This window comes from Tachypleus tridentatus, chromosome 11 (genome assembly GCF_004210375.1).
Source record: "Tachypleus tridentatus isolate NWPU-2018 chromosome 11, ASM421037v1, whole genome shotgun sequence".
In the NCBI taxonomy this organism is placed as follows: Eukaryota; Metazoa; Arthropoda; class Merostomata; order Xiphosura; family Limulidae; genus Tachypleus; species Tachypleus tridentatus.
In genome coordinates this window covers 51,683,105-51,704,682 of record NC_134835.1, presented here as the reverse complement: position 1 = coordinate 51,704,682, position 21,578 = coordinate 51,683,105, and the positions used below count along the sequence as shown (strand labels likewise).

General features: G+C 32.5%; 1 pseudogene across 1 annotated transcript in view; it reads right to left on the bottom strand.

The window, feature by feature from the left end:
• The window catches only part of LOC143232149 (phosphoenolpyruvate carboxykinase, cytosolic [GTP]-like), a 41,084-nt pseudogene extending 21,504 nt beyond the window's left edge, over positions 1–19,580 (bottom strand). Inside the window, exons 1-6 of the transcript XR_013017399.1 lie at positions 19,316–19,580; positions 14,362–14,546; positions 13,252–13,459; positions 8,829–9,030; positions 8,376–8,589; positions 7,691–7,895 (exon numbers count right to left, since the gene is read on the bottom strand). The product of XR_013017399.1 is annotated as a phosphoenolpyruvate carboxykinase, cytosolic [GTP]-like (transcript). The remainder of the gene's footprint in view (positions 1–7,690; positions 7,896–8,375; positions 8,590–8,828; positions 9,031–13,251; positions 13,460–14,361; positions 14,547–19,315) is intronic.
• Positions 19,581–21,578: the final 1,998 nt, after the last annotated feature.

Here is a 21,578-nt window from a genome sequence, read left to right as displayed (position 1 = left end):
TGAATTCAAAATGATACTAGTTAGGATCAGCTCAAAGGATAAATTCATAAAAATGCCCTCTATTTTTTCAAATACAGTAATGCTGGAGTTTGTATCTCAGGACAGCTGATATGGGTATTAATACTTTTACTAATAAAGGACAGAACAATGTTTTGACATTCTTAGATGATCTTCAGGTTAACAAAAGAATGCTAGAGTTTATTTTAAAATGAGTTCAAGTGGGAGTTTAATAATTACTTTGGCAGATTAAGCTACAATGGTGTACAGACTGTTATTACAAATCTTGAAGAAGCAATGGCAATAATCTTATCAATACAAATCTTGGTGATGTAGAAACTAATCATGTCATACTGAGTGAGTGATGAATGACTGATAAGAACTAAGCACAAAGGGCTAGCTCTGCTTTGACCACCACAGGTATTGAAACCCTGTGAATTTGCAGATATAACACTGTGCCAATGGGGGGGTTAGTGAATGATGAAGAAAAGCATTAATTAATCAAACAAAATTGAATTCATCATAAACAATATATTTGTCAGATATAAGATTTAAAACATTACAGAAAATCAAGCAAATTGTAAAGAGCATGGGAAGTTTAATAGGTGGTATTTCTTTAATTATTCCATATATTTATCAAATAATAACTAACTATTTATTATAGTTAACACTCCTACGAAAAGTGGGGTTTATTAGGCCCCACTTTTTGTAGGAGTGTTAATCTAATTAATATTGCAGTATTAATTTTATGTCCTTTAATAGCAATTAAACTGTAAAAAGAGAGTTAAGTGTTCAGACAAGGTAAAGCCTGTTGTTTTTGTTAAATAAAAAGCTGCTTTAAAACCATTCAATGATAAATGAAGAAACAGTAATTACGGTGTCACAAGTAAAACAAAAAGATTCAATACCACATTTTTAAACATTCATTCAGAAGTAATCTCCACCATTTATTACAAATTCATTTTAATTTTATACCTAACAGGTTAACCAAATTACTGTTTTATACAAGGATATAAGGATGATATAGATCAGATGATGAGAACTGTAACTGAGTTTATCATCCTTAGGATTTTTGCATATTTTCTATGACTTTCCTTCCAACCAAATATCTTCAGAGTAATTTTTTTATTGAGTAGTTGATTTATTAATGTCAGGACATTTTTGAAGTGTTTGTTCATGGGTAAATAATTTTTTATGAGAAATACTAAATTTGTAAATTCCAGAATAAAAAAGCCAGGAGAATAAATTAGCCTATAGTATCAAGGTAATATAATTTATATATCATAAAAATGAATGTCCTTCATGTGCAAAAAGTGTTTGTCCTGTAAATTGTATCCTGTTTATTCTTCATATCTTTGTTATATTTAGATTTCCTCTCAACAATCATTTGAAAATTTATAAACATTGTAAAAGTGTAATATGTATCTGATGGGTTGACTGAATTATTTGTCACTTGTACATGCAACATTAGATATTAACAATACTTTGTCTCTCCTAAAATATACAAGAAAATGATCAATTAATGTTTTATAACATTTAGGAAAGTATACATAGAATAATGTACATATACTCTACACCTGTTTATTAAAAAGTAAAAGCAAGCTACGTTTATTACGGGGTAAAAAAAAAGGCTAATAGAACATAAAAACTGTAGAACAAAAAAAGACAAGCATTTAAAACTATTAAAAAGATTTAAAACTGAAAAACCCTTTTACCATTTAACTAATGGTTAACAATATCAATCAATAGTTTAAGAAAAATACCAATTCTGAACCAGTATTCTCTATACTGGTTTCACTCTTAATGTTGCTTTAGAAAGTCCTTTTTTTTCTTTTTTTTAACTGCTTTTCATCTCATTTCTTTAACAGATTTTAATTGAATATGTACCTCACCTAACTCAAAGCTACCTATCTTCTTTCTACCCTCTAAGCACTGCTAAAAAGTTTTGTGCATGGTGCATTAGTCTATATACCCCATCAATATCATGTCATTTTTGAATATGTATAAGTGACTATTCTCCACTAACAGTATTGCATCAACTACATTGGCACAGTTAGCTCTCTTTGTGATTCCCACTCAATTCTCACTTTTGAGAATTGTCAGAATCTAAAATAAGAGCACTGGCAGTAGGGAGTAAGGGTGAAAAATGTGTGTATAGGTAAGCATCTGTTAAAAATACCTTTTCAGCATAAGATATATTAGCTGCAACATGATTTTAAGACGAAAGGCGGAAGACTTTCAAAATGTCATCCTCTACACTTGCATCTCTACAACAGGCAACTGCCGTCCATTCTACGAAGTTTCATCATAAATACTCTGCCTAAACAATCTGTCAAAGAGTGGTTTTACCTCCTGTCAAACAAAGCTAGAATCCTATATTGCAAAGATGGAGAACCAAGTTTAGATGCACAATAATGAAACGAAATACCCAGAATGAATGAGTGAGCTCTAAGGTAAAAAGAATGCATACTTGTGGGGTACAACATTACTTCTAGAACAGGTATGATCTTTGCTCTGGAAGAAGGAAATAAACCTGATAAAGGTAGAAAAAGAGGATATGCACAAGTGTAATTTGTTCTGAGAGATGCAATCCCTGACAGAAGAGGTTCCTCAACATGTCCTTAGCATTAGAAGATTGAGGATCAATAAATAGGGTAATATAAACATTGTGGCTAAAGCATGTGAGCCATTTTACACATACTGATCAACACCAACCATAAGTAAACAGGATGTCATTTGTCAAGCAACCAGAATTATGAAGTGGGCTTTCAGCCAAAACGAGAAGAACTTCCAAAAATCATCACAGGAGCAAAACGTATAACAAACCAAACAATAAGAACAGGACAATATCCATAACCAGTACTACAACTAGAAATCATAACTCACTTGAAGTAAAAATGTATATCAGGGTGACTGGTATGGGTATTAACACTTTTACCAAAATAAACAGACTCTTTGTTAACCTGAAGATGACCTAACAAACTTGAAAAGTTGTTCTCAGCTTTATTTTTGTAAGTTTTAATGTCCATACCAGCTATCCTGAAGAACAGTAGATTGAGAAAGATGGAAGCCACACCTAAAAGACCAAAGGTGGAAGGTAGACCATCACCTTTGGTAAATAGACACTGAAGAATGTCTGATGGATGTGGAAAGGAAAGATGAAACATCTGGAGTCAGTCACTGGGTTCAGGCAATGAACCTGACAAAAGTCATATGGACTGTTGTGACATCTGGATCAACAACATCTGACTGAGGTTAAAGGAGCAGAGACCAAGATAGGGGTAATGGTAAGGGAGGTTGTACAAGTAAAGGTCGGAACAGAAGAATCCATGGTTATACCAGCCAATACAGAGTCAAAAGTAGGATTAGACATGGAGTGATTTTGATTAGGAACAAATCACTGGAGAGGAGTCAAATAAGAGGGTGAGTATATATAAGATAACCCATCCTTTCATAACTGAATGTATCTACTCCCACCTCTAGTGCATGTGGAATAGAAGATCAGGGGAAAGAAAATGTTCCAGTTGGTGATTAATTCATTGATACGAGGTGTTCTCAGCTAAGACTACCATGTGGTGACTGTTAGCCCAGAAAAGGATAACTATGGTCTGAAAGCACAGAGCCTGAATATGGTACCCCCATGTTTGCTGATACAAGTTACCACTGTGGGGTTGTTGGAGTGTACCATAACTACCCTCCCCAACAAGATAGGAAGAAATTATTACAAAGCTTGATAAAGCTCCATTTTAAGAATGTTAATTTGGAGAGCAGACTCCTTGACTGACCAGAGATTGGAAGGTACCTAACTGTCAAGGTAAGACCCCAACCTTATAAAATGTGTCTATGAAGAGATGTAGATCTGGATGAAATACAGGAGGTGTGGTGTAGTCTATCTAGCCATGAAATCAGGCCAACAATGAATGTGGAAAAGAGTAAAAAGAGTGGTCCAAGGAGTGTTCACTTAGGGGAATGTGCATGGACTCAATTCTTGAGAATGAGAGCTTTGAAGGAAGCCTTCATCCTCAAAAGATATAGCTTCTCAAGCTGTGAAAGAATGCAAAGCAAGTGCCTTGAAGACTGCCTGCTCCATATCTTGAAGATGTAGAGAATGCTGGGTCTGACTAGGCTTGAAATTGAAGAAGACTCCCAAATGAACAAGGTACTGAGTGGAGTGAGGAATAGATTTCTTCACCTTTATCAGGAATACCCTGATGCTGCTTCTTGTAGGAGCAGATAAGTGTGGTCTTTGGATTGTAAACAAGAAAAAGCAAGCAGGAACCAGTTATCTGTGATGACAAATGCAAAAAATCATGGAGTGAAGGTTTTGAGCAAAAGTTCTTACAATCCAACAAAACACATAAGGAGCTGAGGATAATCCAAATGGTAGGATCCTAAACTGGAACACTCAATATTTAGCTATAAACACCTATGAACAATGGGAGTAATATGAGAATGAACCCCAAATTGCAGCATACATGGAGAAAAAATTGGATTTCTACTATCAAGAAAATACGGAATGTAGTCAAAACAAAGTTCAGCCTTATGAACAGAAAAGAAACATGTTAACAAACCAAAAAAAATTAAGCTCTGCACTAACAAAAATTAGGATTACAAGGCACATATGAACAATGACAAACAAAAAAAATATTCAGACAGAACATTAGATTACATGTTACTATAGTAGGAGTGATATGTACATACTACTTAAACATACCTAGTTGGCAAAGCACTCATTAATATGAAACTGATAAAAAAATCAAAATGTATCTAGTCTACAAAGAACATAATGTAATGAGTATATAGAGCCAATCACATTTACCTAGGAAACAAAGTAAGAACCAATATCTAACTTACCAAAGTCTAAGCTCAGAGATGAGAAACAATTCTCCTGTGTATAAAGGACAAAGCCAAACAGAGGGCACTTCAACCATGCCTACAATGGATATCTCAACCAGGTGTAGAGTGTACAAGTTAAAAAAAACAACAACAACAAAAAAACTTACATCTGATCCACAGAGATCTGGAAGCCATAGGAAGAAGGGAGAAGAACAAACAAATTGAACAGTGGAGCACAGCAGCAGGAAAAATAAAACTTGTAACATCAACCTCATCACTGAATAACCAGTTGTAGAAAAAAAAATGGACATGGAAGGCAAAATATTCCAATGAGGTGTACTGTGTGATACACCAAAATAAGAAGGTGAAAAGAGAAGAAAGTTACTTGTCTTCTCCTTGACTGTATTCTTCCTCAGCAAAATTATCAGGTTGAAAATGAGAAGAAAATATCTGGCCAAACTTATGAATCTAGCTCTCTACAAAGTAAAACCTGTACCTCCTCTGCAGACAGTGTTAGACCCAATTCTTAGAAAGTTGTTTGAGTAGTGCTATTAACTGTAACTACTGCAGTTGATACATTAAATCATGAATTCATACAAAATTATGAAAGTGGGGATTCGGTGTAAATCAGAGAGTGCTAGCTACGTTGATGCAGATGGCACAGTATAATTGATAGAGTGTAGCCACAACATGTGCATGTTCAAAACTGGTGTGAAATGGATGGGCTATATATACTGATGTGCTGAGAGCAAAATTGTTTTTAGTATTGCTTGGACAAAAGAGAGAAAATCAAAATAGCTCTGTGTGAAAAAAAGACCACATATTGCAATGTTTCTTTGCATGTATCTGTAATCCAATTTTAAAAACAATACAATTAAGTACTTATATGAAATAGGATTTACAAAAATTAGATTTCAAACATTTCCTGATTACTATACATGTAATTACAATACCATTAAATTTATGTTTATTTTTACTCTGTTAGTACCAGTATTAATCATGTAAAGGACCTTTCGTCCTGAATCATTTTATTCAGTTTTATAACACAATGCGAGACTTGTTTTCTTTCAGTTTACATAGATAATTAATATCTCTCTCAGAGAAAGTGACAGTAGATAAATTAAAATTTGTGTTTGAAAGTCTGAGTATCTTGGTATTTGCTTTCATCTGCAAAAGTAAGTTCTCTTTCTCACTGGAATATCAGTCTATTTGTACTTTCCTTTATGAATTTTTTCAACTGATTTCCTGACTTTAAAAAGTCACTCTTCAGGGTATAATTTTACTGGGAGTTTAACAAAATCATTCAAATACCAATTTTAAACAAAGCATAAATAATCTAAATTAATTACATATATCTTATGAATTCATGACACATAATGTATGTATAAAGTATATTAAAATGCTCAAACATAAAAATTAATTAGTTAAAGTTTATCCAATATAGTTTCTTTTCTAAATTTAAATATTATTCTAATTATACTTTCTCTTATTAGAAAATTACAATTTATTTACTTACTAATTTCTTACCTCATGTACCTGATTCTGTTTAAGGAAACTTGTTAAAAAACGAGTAAAACATCTGAATTTAGTTGTGATGGGTTATGACTGCAGTTACGAACTATTTTTAATAATAAAGTTTGTTTGTTTGGTATGTATCACAGATATTTTATGTAAAGGATGAAATTTGAAAATTTTCATTTTTACAAATATTAATACATGTAAGAACATACTTTAGTGAATGCTTATAGAATATCTTAATCACAAAGCAACTTTAGAATATACATTCTTTCATGATATTGATTTTACTATAAACCTTTATGCTACATTCCTGAAATTGACCTTAACTATTTGAGACAGCCAGTATCTTCCACACAAAGATTTTTGTTTCTTTAGCCTTATCAGAAAATAATTTTGATTAATCTGTGTTTTAAAATTTCACTGAAATTCCAAAGTTTAAGTCTTTCTATGGGTAATTTGGATGAACCCACAGAAGTTTTCAATGCTTTAATACGTTTTTTTGGACACTGACACCTCCACCCGATTTTTGTTATATGGCATCCATTTTTCATAAAAAGTCTGATTGCAAGTTTATTTATTGCAACCTTAATACACAACCTGCTACCAATAATACCATTAGATGAAATTTCTGAACTTTGAAAGAAAACATCTGATAATACCTAAACTACAAAATTTTCTTTGAAATCAGGTTTTTTTATTGCATCTGAGCTATAAATTATTTCTGTATATCTGCTTAAGAATTTTTAAAAACATTTTCTTTGCACTTTGCTTACTCTTAATTTGAGATTTTGTTGCTCTTTTTTACTTTTTGCTTTAACAAAAATCCATAATCTGCAGACCTTATTATTGGTGTTAAATGCTTTTGTCCTTATTTCCATTTTAACTTAGATTCTCCTAACTGTAAATTATGCTGTCCTAGTTACATTATCTATTTTCTCTCTCAGTATAGTATATTAATTAATTCATGCCAACTGGCATTCACAAACCAATTTTTCTTTCAAACGGTTTTTATTATTGCATCTGCTAATTTCTATCATTTTTATCAAATAGCTTACAAATCTCACTCAGATTTATTTGAATTTCCAAATCATTGTATTTTTTTCTAAATGAAATGTTAACTGATTCAAGTTTTTCTTGCTTAACTATATTTTTTTTGTTTTTTAAGTATGTGTTTTTGTTATCAACATCAGTTAATTTTACAAATTAGTATTGAATGTGCTCACACATATCACATTGTTCTTTGTTAAAGTATGTGGTGAAAAAATTGAAATTCTGTGGAATTAATTTTTTTTTTGTATAACTTTCCTTCTCCAAATAAAATAATGAAATTTTACCCTACCTGGAGTTTGGGTGAGCAGCAGGCTTCCCACTATCAGGTTTCCAATTTTCAACATTTGTCCAGGACTTTATTTTCACCTCTTTGGGAATTTCATCTTCCATGCCCTCCCAAAAGAAACCTCCATCACTTCTCTCAGCTACATTAGTGAATATTGTATTTTTCTGTACCGTAAGCATTGCATTTAGGTTGGTCTTCATAGATGTCCCTAATTAAAGGACGTTCAGATAAACATTACTGTTTTGTATGCATATGAAAATAAATGAAACACCAGAATATCCTCTAATTTATTACAAATTTTGTACCATGAAATCATCCATGTTAATGTATATCAGATAACCAAAACACAATTCTATTTGTTTCTGTTACTTGTTGCCACATCTTTTCTGAATGCATGGAAGTCTTCAAAATTTATTTCTCTTAAAATCTGTAGTATTCTCAGATATTTGAGAAATATTGTTTCAAATTATTCAACTATGTTTATAAAATATTCTCTATCAAAACACTATGGTATGAAAAAAAATCCCATAACACCAGTGTTATACTTTTAACTGGTGCAACACCAAAGAAACCACACTCAGATATTTGAGAAATAGTGTTTCAAATTATCCAACTATGTTCATAAAATATTCTCTATTAAAAAACTACAGTATGAAAAAATTCCATAAAACCAGTGTTATACTTTTACCTGGTGCAACACCAAAGAAACCATATTCAGGATTAATAGCACGCAAATGTCCTTGATCATCAAATTTCATCCAAGCAATATCATCACCAACACATTCCACTTTGTAGCCTGGCAATGTTGGTGTCATCATAGCTAGATTGGTCTTTCCACATGCACTTGGAAAAGCTGCTGCAACATACTTCTTCTCACCTTGAGGATTGGTGATTCCTAAAATCTACAATGAAATATTAATTATTTTTTACAATCAAGAACAAATTAAAGCGAATAACTTTTTTAAATGTTTTTTCCCTTTTTATGTACTAAATGTTTTAATACCATGTTAACTTTTTCTCTACTGTAAGCCAAGAGCATTTTGTGTGTGTATGAAATAATCATGCTACAAAAAGAGACACCTGTTTTATCAGAAAAAAATCACAACACAGTTGTTTCATAAAATAGCTTCCTTAAACTCACCAGCATATGTTCTGCCAGCCAACCTTCTCTTTTTGCTAGTATTGAGCCCAAACGTAGAGCGAAACACTTCTTGCCCAGAAGAGAATTTCCACCATATCCACTTCCAAAGGAGCATATCTCATTGTTTGCAGGTATATGGGATATGATAGTCTTTGAAGGATTACATGGCCAGTTATTAATTGGGGGGTGCTAGATATAGAAACTAAATACTAAATCAAAAGAATTAATGATGGAATTCATGAACTAAGCATAATACATTTTTCAAGCAATTACTCATACACATCACTTTCAAAATATACATTACATGTAACAAAGTAACATTGCATAAATTAAAATAATTAATAAAAAAGAACAATTACTCTGACCAGCTAAGAATGTATTGTTATTGTAATTGTGCTTACACTGACTTCAACAAACAAACAAACATGAAAGTTACTGTCATGGAATAAACTTAAAACATGAACTTTAGCATTACAACATAAATATCAATCAAAACTCATAAGAAATCCCAAATCATTGCAAAACAAGAGTATCAACAGTAATATCAAAATTAGTCAAAATGTGCTCAGTAATTAAAATGAATTTAAACGCAACCCTATCTGGAAGTTTGTTTTCAAGCCAAATGAAAATGAGACGTCCACTGGTACCCATTATAGGATTATATAGGTACCCAAAAAAGGTCACATTTAGTATTGTAATAAGTCATTGTGGAATGGGATGACCTGTGGAATCTGCAATGTTATCCAAGGACAGACCCAAGTCATCCAATTGCGCCTGGATGCGAAGGCCAAACGGAGCAATGGCAGATCGTCTGTTCTGAAAAAGTAGAGCCCACTGAGGAAGGAAAACACATCCCCAGGTGGGATGCTTTGGTAAGGAACAAAGTTTCGAAGAATATAGTAAAGATAGTTGCAAACAGCAAAGGTGCAGAGAAGGTTCATGAGATTCTATGTATAAGCTTTGAACTGGAGAGGTGTGGAAAGCCCCAGTGCAGAGTCAGTCAAAGTTCTTGATGATGAATGGGGTCCAGCATCTTTAAAGCCGAGGGTCTGGCAGAGCCATAGACCATTAATCCATAGTCGAGTTTTGATCGAATAAGAGCATGATATACCTTTAACATAGAACATCGATCTGCTCCCCAACTGGTAGTAGAGAGGGCACGGAGGATGTTCAGTGCTCTTGTGCATTTGACCCATAGCTGCTTTAAGTGTGGTATAAAGGTCAGCTTACGGTCAAATATAAGCCCCAAGAACTTGGTCTCAGGGACCACTGGCAGCGAAACTTCACCGATATGAAGTTCAGGATTAGGGTGAATACCCCATTGGTGGCAAAAGTACATGCAAACGGTTTTAGAGAGAGAGAAATTAAAGCCGTTTGCCATAGTCCACTTCAGTACATGATTGAGGGCAGTTTGTAGTTGCCGCTCATATCTCATGTTTGACAACTAACATGAGATGTAAAAGTCGTCGACATACAACCCATTCGCAATAGTGAGAGGGAGTTGTTCAGTGATGGCATTTATCTTAATACTGAAAAGTGTAACACTCAAAACACAGCCCTGAGGGACTCCAAGCTCCTGTACAAAAGAACGGGAAAGTGTCGAACCCACACGAACTTAGAATCTCCTGTCCAAAAAAATTTTTTTAATAAACATGGGTAAATGGCCATGTAGCCCATATGTATAGAGATCTTGCAAAATGCCATACCTCCATGTTGTGTCATAAGCTTTCTCAATGTCAAAGAATATTGATACAAGATGGTGGCGTTTGAGAAAGGCTTTTCTGATTGATGTTTTAAGTCGAATTAGGTGGTCTGTAGTGGAGTGCTGTCATCGGAACCCACACTGGGTGGGCTAGAGGAGGTTGTGTGATGCAAGGAACCAAACAAGACGAGCATTAACCATCCTTTCTAAGGTCTTACAGAGACAGCTCGTCAAAGCAATTGGACGGTAGCTTGAAGGAATCTTGGGATCTTTCCATGGCTTAGAGAAAGGTAAAATAATAGCCTGGTACCAGGCATCATAAAAAACATTCTCCTGCCACATCCAGTTAAAGACAATTAGAAGCACATCAAGAGAAGCAGAAGATAGATGGTGGAGCATGTCATAGTGTACATCATCAGGTCCAACAGATGTACTGCCAGACCGATGAAGGTCCATTTTCAGTTCCACCAGTGTAAAGGGACAATTATAGTCAAAGAGACAGTCAGTTCGAAAGGAAAGAGGTGAACGCTCTGCCCGAGTCTTGATGGCCAAGAAGGTGAAGGAACAAGCAGAAGTGCTAGATACCCGGCAAAAGCTTTCACCTATAGTATCAGCGATGCTCCGGACATCAACCACTTCCTGACCATCAGAGAGTAAGATCGAGAGGGGTCAGAATTGTAGTGCCCACTGACCTTTCGAATCCTGTCCCATATGACCTTGGAACTGGTGGTAGAAAATATGCTAGTTGTGAACTTAATCCAAGATTCCTTCTGGCTTTGACGTCTTACCCACCTAGCATGTACACGGGCCCGTTGGAAAGCGACGTGGTTCGAAAGTGTGGGATATCTACGAAAAGTATCCCAGGCCCGTTTTTGAGCCTTCCATGCTAAGTGTTAAGCAGGATTCCACCACGGACGAGGATATCATGGAAAACGTGTCGAGGTTTTAGGAATACACTGAGCAGCTGCTTGTATAATACAGCCAGTTACTGCTGCCACACAGTCGTTTATTGATGGCTGATTCAAGTTCTGCGAGAGCAGTGAAAGTGGACCAGTCTGCCTGATCCAGCTTCCACCTGGGCATGCGGGTATGGATGGTGGCATCGACCACGGCCAGTCTCTCTCAAAAGTATAGGGAAATGATCACTGCCTGGTGGATAATTGTCAACCCTCCATGAAAAAATGGGAGAATAATGAAAGGGAGCAAACTGAGAGATCAATAGTGGTAAAGGACTGACTAGGTGCATGAAAATAAGTGGAAGAACCAGTATTGAAAAGAGAACGATTGTGATCAGAGAGCATACTCTCAACAGAGCAACCCCTCCCATCAATAATAGAACTTCCCCAGAGGGGATGATGTCCATTAAAGTCCCCCAGGAGTAGAAAGGGAGATGGCAACTGTCCAATGAGAGCATCAAGGTCTGATTGATCATATGTCTTTCCAGGGGACAGGTAGAGAGAACAAACAGTGATGGTATGACCAAAGGAAACACGGATGGCTACGGCCTCCAAGGGTTTGTTGAGTGACAAAGACAGGGTGGGTACATGCTGATCAACCAATAGTAATCAAGAAAGTTAATTTGCATAGGCAAATAATTGCATGTAAACTTTATTCTTTTGTGAAAGGAGTTTGCATGTGTGATAAATTCTTTAACTGATTTAAGACTGGCTGTTCAAATTAAAAATATGTTGTCTATGTAATGTTTTCATATACAAGGTTTTACAGGACTGAGTTGTACAAACTGGTTTTTGGTATGACTCATAAAAATGTTGGCATAATTGGGAGTCATTTTAGTACCCACTGCAGAACTGTTAACCTGAATGTAGTGCTTGTATTTAAATTTGAATTTGTTCGGCTTTAAAACTAAGCTGACAAGATTAATTTTTGTTTGAGATTCTGATGGGTTAGAAAGGTTTGATGCAGACTTGAGTTTCTAGTCCATCATGTGGAATATTGGTGTAAAGGGAAGAAACATCCCTCATGCAAAGAAGACTAAGAAGTACATCAGATCAAATATCTTCTGTGATATTAAGAGAGTGGATAGTAACCTTTATGTAAGAGAGAATACATTTTATGTGTTGGTCAACAAAACCAGATGATCTTCAAGATGTTATTAAACTCCCTATACACATATACATCACTGCTTGATTGCACCATGACTCCAAGTTTGCCCCAGAAGAGGAAAGGTCCACCTTTCGAAATCACTCATATTATAGGGTTTCTTTTTCATTAAGACTTCTTGAACCTACATGTGTTCCTAACATCATGAATTAAACACCAAGTAACAGACAAACTGAGAAGAATAAATCATTCTTTGTTGGTAGTTATCCCTATGGAAGAAATAATATGTATCTGTGGATAACCTTCAACAAACATCTTAACTATACCAACTACACTAACACTATGATACATAAACCTGTTAAAACCATGATAACCAAAGATAAATGTTATAAGTCTGAGGTTGCTTAGCATAAATAACTAATTTTATGTTATAACTTACAGTCATTTTAAAAATAAAGAGAATAATTTAAATTTATTTAATATTTTTTTGTAATGGTTAAAGGGTTGATAAAACTAACCAAGGCCATATTTTAGATTAAAGAAAATAACATAAGATATAAAGTTCTCCTGTATAAACTTTTGATGTAGATTTAGGGGATCTTAGAAATTACATAAATGAAATGCAACAAAACTGATGTGAAACAAATCTACATTGTAAACTTACACTTCATCGGTAGAGGCTGACCAACTGAGTGAAGACACTTAATGAAGCTTTGTTCTCCTAATGTCTTCAGTACTGCAGATCCCATTCTTGTCATAATTCTCATACAGCACACTACATATGCAGAATCTGTGAGCTGGATTCCTATCTTAGCAATAGGAGACCCTATAGGACCCATGCTAAATGGTATGACATACATTGTTCTGCCTAAAAAAAAAAAAAACATTCACCTGTATTTCTAACACATTTCCATGCAAGTGAATGCACTTTAAAAGCAAAAACACATTTCAAATCTTAAAAAAAATGCAATTTAAAATTAAGCATTTAAAGTTATGAGAATATCTCCATCTTACATGTACTGTTTTTTAAATCCTCATCTATTCTAGAAATTGTTCCTTATTCATAAATTTGTCTTGTATTAGCCTTTACTACTCATAGTAACTTCACAAAAAAGGTTTTGAAATTAAATGTACAAGATGTCTCTAATATTTTATCTTAATTCAGCTGTACATTTTAAGAATACAGAAAAACTATAATGAATGTAAAACTATGCAAAATTTACTGAATAGTGATTATGACAAAAATAAATCATGTAAAAATTATTTATAGGCATGCAAGTTCAGAAGGATATTTAACACATTTACTTAGAGGAGTGTGCTTTATTAAATATTCATTGCAAAAACTGTTACCTGATGCTTCAGGTTATTTAAAAGGTACAAAAATGTTATTTGTATCTAACTAGATTAGCAAAATAACTTAGAATTCAAAAACCATTTTATTTAAATGAAATACTACCTGCAAAAACATAATATTACATAAAGACATAACCAATGATAATTTTAGACAAATGAATACTGTACAGAGATACAAAGAATCTCCATAGACTAGTTTCTTGTCTAAGAGCCAAATGTACTATTAGGTTGTATAGCAATATTTAGGAAGCCATTGCAATTTTATATACAACACTGCATGAAGGTGAAAAATATTTTCAAAGCATCCATAAATGAATAAATAAGCTTGAAAGTGTTTGGTTTTTAACACACTATCTTTAGTGATGAAAAACAGAAATAATTTTTTGAAGAAAAAATATGTGAATAAGTATTCCTTACCTTTCATACAGCCTGGATACCTTTCACTAAAAGCTTTTTCCTGATCAGCTGGAGACATCCAATTGCCTAATGTTCCTTTCACTCCTTCTTTTGTTACAGGGACAGTGTCATGCTTATTTGGGGTAGAAATGAAAGTTAAACTTTCAACACGAGCCACATCAGCAGGATCAGTACGTGCTAGCCAGCTAACAAAAAAAAAGTGTGTTAAGTGTTTATTAACTACTAAAAGTCAAATAAACCTTATGCATACCAAAAGGCAAAAATGTGTATGCTAAGACCTTTTCACAAGGTTACGTTCAAAGTTGAATTACACAATTGCATATTAATTTATGTCAATAAAGTTATAATCAAAATAAGATTAATAAGTTTTATTTTATTATTTTCTAAATGACATTTTTAAACAAGTTCTCAAATTTCACTTTTCTGTAGTATACGAGACATATTTCCTCCAAATTACACATTTTAGATAATTGTTCTATCTCTATTTGAGTTTGAGTTTTAATGCAAACTAAAAACTTACAGTGCAGATATTGCTAAGATATAATTAGCTTTTATAAGTTTTATAAGAAAATTCATTAATTCTCTATAACATTTAACATTACATAATTTATAATTAACAGAAAGAGACGATTCAAAACTTGTGTATGATGCAAGTTCATTCTCAGAACAGCTTTTAAGTTCTTTGGCATATAAATTCAAAAATTTTCACCACGTTCAACTTAACTAGCTACGAAAATTACCTACACTTATAGCTTAGCAAGAAAGTTAGGTAAATAATTATAGGAAATGTTTGCTTTATGCATATTATGATTTTTTGTACTAAACTGAATATTTGAAATAAATAGATAATTTAGTAAAGTACTAACAGCATTAACAGCAATGCTAGCAAAAATTAAAAATAGTTTCTACTGAAACTTCAAATTTCCAACTACAAAAAACAACAAGAGCCATATGTTAGTAGTAAACTTCTTTATGTTTTTAATCTATTGCTATAAAAATAACCAAAATGAAAAATTTAGAAACTTATTTAATTAGGTATGAAAAATGTGAAAAAACAAAATAATTAAACAAAAAATTTTCCATCGAAATATACATACAAGTTGTACAAGCAATGTGTAATTTGTTACTCCATTTCACTGTTACTTGTGCTATTTGCTTGTGATGTATTTATAGCTTTTTTTATGCATGTTTTGCAGTTAGAGATGGTTCAAAGAACAATAAAACAATAAATTTAAACAAGAGAAACAGATGTGAATTGTTAAAATCCCAAGGCTTTTTAGGATAAGTAACATTCTGTTTCAATTTTACAAAGAAAAAGGGTAATTTAAATTTATCTGGAATTTTCTTTGGTGGTGGTTAAAGGTTGGTAAAATGAACTCATTCCATATCATTCAGTATAGAGAAAATAAAATACAGAATACAAGGCTGTACTGAAAAACTTTTGATAATCATTTAAGAGATTTTGTAGATTTCTGTAAATTAAATCTTAAAACTGCAAGACAAAGTATTTTTAATCTTAACATGAAAATTATCCTCCATTCAGACAGTATGATTCAGACTAGCCAGAGCCAGACTTTAACATAAATTTAGAGAAAACTTTAAAATTTTTAAAAATTTAATATTTTTGTGTGCATAATACTTGTAATGTTTATTAAAAGTGTGTCCATTTTTTGATGCAGTAAATGTGCCTTCACGAGTTATAGTATCTTTAACTTCATGGTTACATGTTTGATAAAGGAGCTAGTTAAAATGGCAGAGCCAACATAAGGAGTTATTTCTATATCATATGAATAGATGATAAAATAACAGGATTTATTTTGTAAAGTTCATCAAGTAATGGTGTCCAACAATAACCACATAAATGTTTTAACAGCCTTCTGAAATATCTGAAAATGAGTGTATAAAACAGATTGCAATAACTTTTTATCACAAACTAAATAATAAATTAACTTAATATTAACTACTCATATACATACCTGAATTCTTTTTAACACCCTCTCACAATGCAATTAGATCTCAGAGGGATTCCTCAAAAGTGTTTGTTTTACCATCAAAAAAGTTTTGATGTGACTCATTACTTTTCCAACTTAAAATGACCATAAAGTTTCCTTATGTCCTATTAAAATTCTTTGAATACAAAATTTAAAAATGGAAATTTATATTTTCAACAAAAAAATGTGGAACATCTACCAAAATAGTTCTCAATATGACAGTAAATTTGACTAAAATGATTCAATAATAAACCAAATAGTCTAAAAGCATGATATTATTATAGATTCTGACACATAACTGCTAAAAATCTTGTACTTTAAATATGTCAGTATTAATGGAAACAACATAGATATAATAAACAAATTTATTTGCAACACTTGGTTTAATGATACACACAAAAAACAATACTATTAAAAAGTTTTTATTTTCCTTTTGAAATGAAATACAATATAAATAGTGTGCATAACTTACCTATATTATGGCAAAAATTGAATAAAAATGTACACAAAGCTGAGATTTAGGCTAGTAATGGACAACCAATTAACTATGTAGTTGATTTTTTGATAAACAAGCAAGCAATATTCTTAGAAGGGAAAAAAGTCCATCTTTGCCTGTATTGAGTAATTTGACAAGTTGAATAATAATTTATTGTTTGCTAAAATTGACTAAATGGTTAACTGGCTGTACATTACTAGTGTAGGCAGCATAAATGGATCAGCTTGGTCTTTTTTTATTTTCATTTTACTAATGTCAATTGCAGATGGCTGCACACAGGAATGTTTGGAGGCCATTTAAAGACCAGGATGGATCTGTCAATTGTTGCAATAGAAGAAAATATTTTGACTACTGTAGAGAAATGTTGACTTCTGCAACTTAACAGTAACAAAGATTCACTTGACTTCAGGCATTTTTTGCTGTGAAAGGAGTGAACTATTAAATAATTTCAGTTATATTTTATTACTTATTAATAAATGGTTCTCCACCAATCTTTTAAAATTTCAGAAAAGTAGCTGTTAACTCATAAATCATATTTGCTCATTGAAAATAACTTTACATAAAAAACTGTAAAACAGAATAAGCATTAATAAAATTGCAAATATGTACGAGACATAATTTATATATTTTTTAAAGTTCAGTGAAAAAGGTTACTGCATCTAATTAAGGAATAAAACTAACTTCCTTTTTGTATAAAACCTATCTTGTTAATGAAGGAGAACTATGGGACTTGCCATTACCATTCACACTCATATTGGTAAATACCTGGCTGTGAACACATGTGAAACTTGAGTATGATGATAATGGAGGCAAACTGTTTATTTTAACATATCTATTATACATTTATTTGGATTTCATTTTATCTGTAAAAAATATACAATTCAGATATGTAAATATATCTTTAAATGGACAATGAAAGAGAAATATAAACTAGCAAAAGTGATGGGAGAAACCAAGTACAGTAAACACCTTTAATAAGAAAAAATGCTTGTGACAATCAAATGCTTATCAATCCGTTAAGGCTATGCTGGCAACTTTCAGATTATGAGTCGAATCCCTGCCACACTAAATATGCTTACCCTTTCAGCTCTGGGAGGCATTATAATGTGATGGTCAATCCTAATATTCATTAGTAAAAGAGTAGCTCACAAGTTGGCGATGGGTGGTGATGACTACCTGCCTTCCCTCTAGTCTTACATGGCTAAATCAGGAAGGCTAGTGCAGATAGCCCTTGTGCAGCTTTGCAAGAAATTCAAAAACAAAACAAATCAACCAGTGCCAAGTCGGAAATGACAGGAGAAAATTTATAGGGATAAGTAAGCTCTATGGATTATTACTTAGTTTTGTGAAAATCAAAAATTATGTATATTTAAAGCCCATCTAATTCTCAAGTTCTTATGGGGTTGCAAAGTAGCTTAGAAAGTCTGACAGACCACCTTCAGCAGTTGTAACTAAAGAGGCAAGGCAAGGAAAGAAGGTTAGAGACCACCAAGAAACAATGTGAGCTGTCTGATCTCATGATGTACTTGTATAAGGAAAAGAACAGTTCAGTGGATTCACAGTATACCACATGCAAATTTTACTCAATCATGGTAAGTACAAGTTCAAAATCTCCTGCATCTACAATAATACATATCACACAAACTGAAAAAAGAAATGTCAAACATTTTGCAGATTTATACTGATCACATGCTTCAACAGATCAATAACAAGACTTAACAATAATTCACAAACTGAATAAACCATTCAACCTTTCAATCTCAGCAGAGTCCATCATCAGACCATTTAAGTTTCATGATGAAACCACTATGTAATGCAAATACTATTTGTTTATAACACTAATTTTCATGTTTGATATTACTACTTTTTTGATTTATCCCAATATTCCAAAACAACTAATAAATATAATATTACCATACATAGGTAAACTTGTAATGGATATGAAAAAACACTGCAGAACAACAATGACAAATCCAAACTTACATTACGAAAATTCATAAAGATTTGTAAGCAGTTGACTATATCAACTATACAATGTAGTTGAAAGCACAAAATAAACAGTGAAAACTATGATTTACTTCAGCAGAAAAATCATTTACACAATCAGAAACGAAACAAGTGAACATCAGTGTCTAAACAAGAAATGCATATCTTAAATATAAAATGTGACATTTCTAAGCAAATTAATTAATCCATTTTCAAACTTACTATTTATGATATTAAATCTTTCAACAGAAGGTATTATAAAATACATTATGAACTTGTGTATAAGGAAGTGACTGGAAGAATTTCCATAAACACAGTTGCTCCCTCTCAGTCCTCTGAGAGCTACCACACACACACACACACACTTAAGTTTGTAAACTCAGTTGAAAGCAGTTTTTGGTTAGTAAGAGTCAAAACTAGTACCCTATTAATTCTAAATGTGTATCAAAATATTTGAACATAAAAATGTACAAGAACTTACTTGTTTTCATACTTCTTAAGCTGAATTATCATTCCCTGTTTCTGCATCATATGGAGAAGATAGTCATTCTCTGCTTCACTACCATCACAAATATGGATGTTGTCTGGCTGGCACAACTTAGCTTTTTCTTCCACAAAGTCACGAACATTGGATTTTAACCTGCTTATGTCTCCATGGACAACGCTAAAGAAACGACTAGTCACTGGAACCCATTTCCCAAGAGTCAGTGGAGTATCTACACTTTTTGCAAGTACCTTTCCATACCTAAAAAAAACATTAGGTTTTATACATTATAATATCTTGTTTATTTTATGAATCTGTTAATCTACCATACTGTTCATTTTAGAGAAATTCCAATACAATCTTTATTATTTAAAAAAGTTATAGATAAAATGTTAAAATAGAAATACATATACAAACACAAACAGAAAATGCAAGTAGTCTAAAACAAAAGTAAATGGTTTAATATAAACATATCTGTCACATATGTAAAAAATGGTGTCCCTACAAGAAAGGATTAGAGGTCAATAGCTTAGAAACAAATATTTAGTACAGAAATAACTAGTTCTCCCTCAAAGGAAACATTATTCAAATGAAAAACTATCCTTCCTTTGCAGCTCTTGGAAAAGTTGCTCTAAGTCCAATATGCAAGTAGTCTATTACATTGTGATGCATTTAGAGTACTCCACAGTCTAACAAATTGTTTGAAACTTGCCAAACATCTGCTTACTGTGTGAGAACATGCATCAATAACTTAACATTCATTATATTTATATAATTTACTGACCACTTAAGAATCTGCCATATATTGTCAAAAGTTAAAAAAAACATTCAACAGTAAATTTCAAGCATTACATTGGAGAGTTCCAAGTATAACTGTTAGACTAATTAAGTCTCCTCCTATGCACCTGATTATTTGAGAAATATTCTTCTCTGCTACTACAATTTATATTTTGTGTTTAAACAACTTCATTTGTATTTTCCTATTCTAAAATTTAGAGATATTTAGGTAGCAACCTTAATGACAACTCTCTCAGAATTCTAATCCTCTGAACTGCTTTAGTTGAAAGAAACCATTTTCTGTTTTCATGTTCATTACAAAAATTGTCATATAGGCATATTTAGTTAGAAATTGTGGTTTATACATGTAAAAAGAGTATTAATCTTGATGTTCTAACTTAGCACTAACTTTAAACTTACAACCAATATCAAACACATTTACATTTTGAGGCTGGTGCTAGGTGCAGATAACTAGCACATATTACAAACTGGCTTGATACAAAAACAGTAGCCAAGCTCATAGATGTCATGTTTGCTGTTAATTCAAAGACCTGTCACACAATGACCAAGTGATGTTGGATTGATTTGTATATTTCTGGGTGAGCTGTCAAGCAGATGATTATTAATTGACCAAGTCTGATTAGTCTGGCCTTCATGCCTATATACACTACTATCAAAATAAACGCGATTTCAATCAGAATATCAAGCAAATTGTTTTTAAGCCAGTTAAAATAACTGATCATGAATAACCATGTTTTAAGCTTTTAACACAAATGGTAACTGGTAATCTGCCTGACTGTTAGAATAAAGAATACTTACTCTGATTTGTAATTATCATAAATTTATTGTAATGTGAAAATTGATAACATTTATCAGTTTCAATGTAGGTATATGATAGAGTACATTTTAATGTCATAAGATTATTTCTACCCATATCACAAAGTTACAAATATCAACATACCTACAAGTATATGAATTGAAAAGATCCAAAACTAAAAGGGTTTACAATAACTTTTACAGGAAGCATCAGTTTCATCAATAAATTTATCATTAATAATCTAAGCATTCATCCTCACAATTTGACACCAAGCATACTTCACCCTCAGTTAAGAAGCCCTGTGGAAAACTCTTTAGAGACAAGACTGTTCAATTATACTGTATACAACCATATAGACACTAATGGAAGTGAAATTGGAGCAAGCTATCACAGGTGGAGCTGGTAAATTAACTTGATCAATATATTCAATAAACTACCTATAAATATACATTACAATGATTAGTATTACTTAAAATAACACCATGTAACAAAATTTTTACTTTTTCATGTTCCTAGGCATAAAATGTTATTTCCAAATTGTTTGTGTATAATGTAAATGGAAAAGACCTATTTTTCTTTTCAAACTTTGCTTTTGTGACCAGGGTAATGAAATTTTCAAATGTACCCATTTTCCAGAACATTCCAGGTAGATTCAGTGCTGAGTAG